General features: G+C 39.2%; 1 pseudogene; it reads left to right on the forward strand.

The window, feature by feature from the left end:
- The first annotated feature begins 1,758 nt into the window (after positions 1 to 1,758).
- On the forward strand, positions 1,759 to 3,575 carry LOC143673245 (26S proteasome non-ATPase regulatory subunit 12 pseudogene; annotated as a pseudogene).
- The last annotated feature ends 3,089 nt before the right edge of the window (positions 3,576 to 6,664 follow it).

A 6,664-nucleotide genomic window follows, 5' to 3' on the forward strand; every position in this document is an offset into this window, starting at 1 on the left:
GACAGACACAGGGGCAAAAGCCATGTGAAGAGGAGGCAAAGATTGAAAACTCAAGGGTTTTCAGAGCTAGGCAGGGTTTTCCCTACAGATTTTACATTTAAAGCCTCCAGATTCATGAGGCAATCAGATTTCTGTTTTAAGCCATCCAGTTTGTGGTCCTTTGTTACAGCAATCCTAGGCAAATGAGATACCCCCTGTGCCAGTTGGAACGTACTCTAGAAAAGCCATACTTTAATCCTAACTAATCTTTTGTGCAAGCAGCCCTTTCTTCTAAGCCTTAATCAGTACTATATATTGGAAACTTGATTAGGTTATCTCCACAGAGATGTGACTCACCCAGTTGTGGATATGAAGTTTTGAATAGAGAGATGTGATTTCACCCATTCCAGGTGGGTCTTGATTACTTCACTGGAATCCTTTAAAAGAGGAAGCATTTTGGAAAAGCCTTGAGATTCTGAGAGAGCAGAGAATGACAACAGAATGATGAGAGCCACGAAGCAGAGAGCCCACACCGCCAGAGACCTTTGGAGATGAAGAAGGAGTATGTCGGTGGGGGAGCTTCATGAAACAAGAAGCCTGGGGAGAAAGCTAGCTGACATTGCCATGTTCGCCATGTACCTTTCCAGTTGAGAGAGAAACCCTCAACTTCATCGGCCTTTCTTGAGTGAAGGTAACCCAGACTTGCTTTAATGGGGACATTTTCTCAGCGTTAGAACTGTAAATTAGCAACATATTAAATTCTCCTTTTCAAAAACCATTGTTTCTGGTATATCATATTCCAGCAGCTAGCAAACTAGAACCGTGGCTGATTCAGTCAATGACCAATTGGTCCCATGAACTACAGGCTCTGAGGGAACATTACCTGGTTCACTTGAGAAGGCCAGCATTACGCTGTTATGAATTTCAGATAAAGTCATCATCAAAAAATTACAGGTCAATTTCCCTTACGAATATAGATGTAAAAATCCTTAACTAAATAAATACTAGCAAACAGAATCTGGCAGCATATTAAAAAAGATAATATGCCATAACCAAGTAGGATTTATTCCAGGTCTTCAAAGATGGATCAACATACAAAAACCAATCAACGTTAACAAACCACATAAATAGTGATGGAAAAAGCCCACAATGATCTAATTTGTTGGCATAAAATTGTCCATAGTATTTTCTTGCCCTTTTTATATTTTAAAGTCATTAACAATGCCACCATTTTCCTTTCTGATTTCAGCTATTAATGTCTTTTTTCTCCTTCTTTGTCAGTGTAGCTCAAGATTTGTTAATTTTAGTGCTCTTTTTCTTGACTCAGTTGTCTTTCTATTGTCTATTTTGTTTGTCCTGCTTGTATCCTAATCATTTCCTCCCTTCTCCTAACTTTTGGGTTACTTTGATTTTCTTTTTCTAGGTCTTCAAAATGTGCAGTTTGTTATTGATTTGAGATCTGTTTTTAAAATATAGGCATTTTTGCTATAAATTTCACCCTGAATACTCCCTTTGCTTCAGTGCATAAATTTTGTATGCTGTGTTTTTGTCTTTATTTTCTACTTGTGATTTCTTCTTTAACTCATAAGTTATTTAAGAATGTACTGTTTAATTTCCATGTATTTACAAAATTTCCTGTTTTCCTTCTGCTTATTGCTTTCTGGATTTGTTTCATTGTGGTCTGAAAAGACACTTAGTATTATTTTAATATTTTACAATTTATTGAGACTTGTCTTGAAGCCTAGCATATGGTCTATAGTGAAAAATGATCCATGTGCACTCAAGAAGAACATGTGGGTGTGGGTGACTAGTGGTGGCTGAAGCAGGGGGACATCAAGGGACGTTCAGGCAGGGACCATGGCGGACGGCGGCTCGGAGCGGGCCGATGGGCGCATCGTCAAGATGGAGGTGGACTATAGCGCCACTGTAGATCAGCGCCTGCCGGAATGCGAGAAGCTGGCCAAGGAAGGAAGACTTCAAGAAGTCATTGAAACCCTTCTGTCTTTGGAAAAACAAACCCGTACTGCTTCTGATATGGTGTCCACATCCCGTATCTTAGTTGCAGTAGTGAAGATGTGCTATGAGGCTAAAGAATGGGATTTACTTAATGAAAACATTATGCTTTTGTCAAAAGGCGGAGTCAGTTAAAACAAGCTGTTGCAAAAATGGTTCAACAGTGTTGTACTTATGTTGAAGAAATCACAGACCTCCCAGTCAAACTTCGATTAATCGATACTCTACGAATGGTCACAGAAGGAAAGATTTATGTTGAAATTGAGCATGCTCGACTGACTAAAACATTAGCAACTATAAAAGAACAAAATGGTGATGTGAAAGAGGCAGCTTCTATTTTACAAGAGTTACAGGTGGAAACCTATGGGTCAATGGAAAAGAAAGAGCGAGTGGAGTTTATTTTGGAGCAAATGAGACTTTGCCTAGCTGTGAAGGATTACATTCGCACACAAATTATCAGCAAGAAAATTAACACCAAATTTTTCCAAGAAGAAAATACAGAGAAATTAAAGTTGAAATATTATAATTTAATGATTCAGCTGGATCAACATGAGGGATCCTATTTGTCTATTTGTAAGCACTACAGAGCAATATATGATACTCCCTGTATACAGGCAGAAAGTGAAAAGTGGCAGCAGGCTCTGAAAAGTGTTGTTCTCTATGTTATCTTGGCTCCTTTTGACAATGAACAATCAGATTTGGTTCACCAAATAGGCAGTGACAAGAAGTTAGAAGAAATTCCTAAATACAAGGATCTTTTAAAGCTTTTTACCACAATGGAGTTGATGCGTTGGTCCACGCTCGTTGAGGATTATGGAATGGAATTGAGAGAAGGTTCTCTTGAAAGTCCTGCAGCTGATGTTTTTGGTTATATAGAGGAAGGTGAAAAAAGGTGGAAGGACTTGAAGAACAGAGTTGTTGAACAATAATATTAGAATAATGGCCAAGTATTATACGAGGATAACAATGAAGAGGATGGCACAACGTCTTGAACTATCTGTTGATGAATCAGAGGCTTTTCTCTCGAATCTAGTAGTTAACAAGACCATCTTTGCTAAAGTAGACAGATTAGCAGGAATTATCAACTTCCAGAGACCCAAGGATCCAAATAATTTATTAAATGACTGGTCTCAGAAACTGAATTCATTGATGTCTCTAGTTAACAAAACTACACACCTCATAGCCAAAGAGGAGATGATACATAATCTGCAATAAGGGTTTCAGTGTCCTTGATGCTTTTAGAAAAGAGTTAAAATTGGAAGTAATTAAAAAAAAAAGACTATTATCATGGTGTATATGTTGGTTGGGTTTTTTCCCCCTTCTATTCTCAACTCCTTTGTCTAAAATTTAAAAGATAGTGAATATGTTTGAGGCCCTTTTTAACTTTTAGGATCCTGGATTTCATTCATTGTTTAACTTTATGTTTGTAATTGGTACAAAAATATAACATTTTTATTATCTGAGTACTCAAATTGTGTCATAACTTACTCAAATATATTTTCTATTGTTGGGAACCTTTTTAGCAATTTGTTTCATTCCACTAACAACCATAATTATAATAATAAAAGCATTATGTGCACGTTTTAAAAATAAATAAATAAATAAAAAGAAGAACATGCGTCCTCTCGTGGGGTCATGTGCTCTGTATAGGTCTGTGTTCTAGTTTGCTAGCTGCCAGAATGCAATATAGAAACAGAATGGCTTTTAAAAAGGGGAATTTAATAAGTTGCTAGTTTACAGTTCTAAGGCCGAGAAAATGTCCCAATTAAAGCAAGTCCATAGAAATGTCCAATCTAAGGCATCCAGGGAAAGATACTTTGGTTCAAGAAGGCTGATGAAGTCCAGGGTCTCTGTCTCAAGTGAGAAGGCACATGGCGAACAGGGTCAGGGTTTCTCTCTCGGCTGGAAGGGCACGTGGTGAACACGGCACCATCTGCTAGCTTTCTCTCCTGTCTTCCTGTTTCATGAAGCTCCCTGGGAGGCATTTTCCTCCATCGCCAAAGGTCGCCGGCTGGTGGACTTCTGCTTCTCATGTTTTTGTCATTCTGCCCTGCTATCTCTCAATCTCTCACATTCTCCAAAATGTTTCCTCTTTTATAGGATTTCAGTAAACTAATCAAGACCCCACCGGATGGGTAGAGACACATCTCTACCTAATCCAGTTTAACAACCACTCTTGATTGAGTCACATCTCCAGGGGGATGATCTAATTACAGTTTCAAACACACAGTACACTGAATAAGAATTAGAAGAAACAGCTGCCTTTACAAAATGGAATTAGGATTAAAACATGGCTTTTCTAGGGTACATACATACTTTCAAACTGGCATAACCTCAAACCCTGCTCTCAGACTGATATCAGTGGTAATCATTCACTCAGGCCATGTGGATTTTCTTCTTCCATCTCCTTAGGGATTTTTATTATGATGTCATTGTCCCTGTTGTCATTTGTTATTTTATTTTTCTCCATACTGCTGCCATTGCTGTTATACCATTGAAGAAAGCTTCTGTATCCATGTAATTTTTTTTCTTTTGGTATGATGTGTGGCGGGGTCACATTTCATTGTTTTTCCATGTGAGTATCCTGCTATTGCAGCACTATTTGTTGAATTTTTGTTTGTTTGTTTCCTTCGCTTGTTTTTGGGGGAAGTGCATGGACTGGAAATCGAACCCAGGTCTCCTGCATGGCAGGTGAGAATTCTACCACTGAGCTACTCTTGCACCCCCTTCATATGAATTTAATGAAAATGAAGACAAGTTTCCTAATATACAAATATCTCAAACCCGGTCATCCAAGGCCCCTCACCATGCTCTCCAAAAAATCTGAAAGCCATTTATGGGGACCAGGACCATTCCCAGGCACTAGGGCAGGCCCACTAGTTGTCCCTTCCTGGCTTGGGTATCTTTTGGTGCCCAGTGGTCAGAGGAACTACCCCTAAATTTCCTAAGTCCCTCACTGGTGGCCAGGAATTGTCCATGATGTTTTGGGCAGTCTATGAAGGCAAGCCTGGCTGGGGTCCCCCTTGATGCTAAGTATTGGATGTATATCATCGATATTTTCCAAATTCCTAAAGGGCCCTGGACAGGCTCCAGCCAGCCCAAGGACCTTGAGGATAGCAACCTCTTAACTGCTCTAGGTGTCTTGTTGGTCCCAGTTGTCAGGTGAGTCCCCAGATATTGTTCCAAATTGCCACTCCATCCCCACTCCCGTCGCTGCTGATGGGACAATCTGTGTGCAGGCTGAGGCTGTCCCAGCTTGCTTCTCTCCAATTTGGAGGAAGACACACTCACCCCACTCATAATAATAATAAAAAAGATCATTACTAATTTCCCACAGAATTATACTTTTGTTGTAAACCTTAAGTTGGGAATATATATGACGTTCCTTTTCTGATTTATGTACCTTAACTCTGTTTGAAAATCATGCTGCCATTCCTTTGCTTTATTGTTCTTTGTAGATGTAGTTCGTGTATTTCTTTGAAACTTCCATTGCTTAAGGTAGACCTTCTCAAATACAATTACATTAAAAAAAAAAAAAGCTGAAACACATAACTCAAATATATAACGAACACTGCTTTAGATGCATTGAACTGGTTAATGAGGGAACCAGCTGGAGGTAAAGCTGGTTCTGAGTAGCATAGAAGGATGATGTCCATCAGGGAAAGAAAGAACACTGAAATAAAAACTAAATCAGATATAAAGCTGGCTAAAGGTCCTGAAGGCAAAAAACTACAAAATCTTTGGGGTAAAATTCTCTGTAGGCTAGCAATCACTTGTTTCTATAATGGACGGAATCATTTGCAATTAGTCCATTCTCTACGTCTAACTACGGAACTTGGACGATGATCAATAGCCAATCAATTGTCAAAAGTCCAGCCTCGGCAGGGAGTCTGGTGGCCTGAGGTGGGCTTACTGGACACTACTGGAGGGACTACAGTCCCTCTGGCCAAATGCAGCCTGCGCTGGCTTGTGTATGAGCCTGAGCCAGGGGTGTGGACCAGCCTGATGAGAGTGGGCGAGCTGTCTCCTCTTTTAACAAGGAACACCGTGATTTGACTATCTGAAAGGAATGTAGAGATGTATTCCTTTTGCTCTTCTTTTTTTCGACCTTACACAATTTTGCCTTTTTATTTAAGAACACTTCATCCTTGGAATATTTTGTTCATAACAGAGACCATCAGGAGATAGAAATAGGGTAAGATATTGGGTAATTGGAGCTGAAGGGATACAGACTGTGTGACAGGACTGGATACAAAAACTCAGAAATGGACAGCACAATACTACCCAACTGTAGTATTACACTGAATGAAGCTGCATGTGAGAATGATAGAGGGAGGAGGGCTGGGGACATAAATGAAATCAGAAAGAAAGATAGATGATAAAGACTGAGATGGTATAATCTAGGAATGCCTAGAGTGTATAATAGTGAAATGTACAAGGTAGAATTTAAAAAATGTTTTTGCATGAGGAAACACAAAGGAATGTCATTACTGCGAGGTGCTGAAAACAGATGGTAATTAATATTTTAAAATCTCACCTTATGTGTGAGCCTAAAGCAAAAAATGTTTCTTTGCTACAAAATTTATATTTTGACTAGTGTATTTCCTAATATAACTTATGTAGATAGTTTGATTGAACACCTTAAGTACTTGGAATCTCAGGCAGGACATGA

This window comes from Tamandua tetradactyla, unplaced genomic scaffold (assembly GCF_023851605.1).
Source record: "Tamandua tetradactyla isolate mTamTet1 unplaced genomic scaffold, mTamTet1.pri scaffold_261_ctg1, whole genome shotgun sequence".
Classification (NCBI taxonomy): Eukaryota; Metazoa; Chordata; class Mammalia; order Pilosa; family Myrmecophagidae; genus Tamandua; species Tamandua tetradactyla.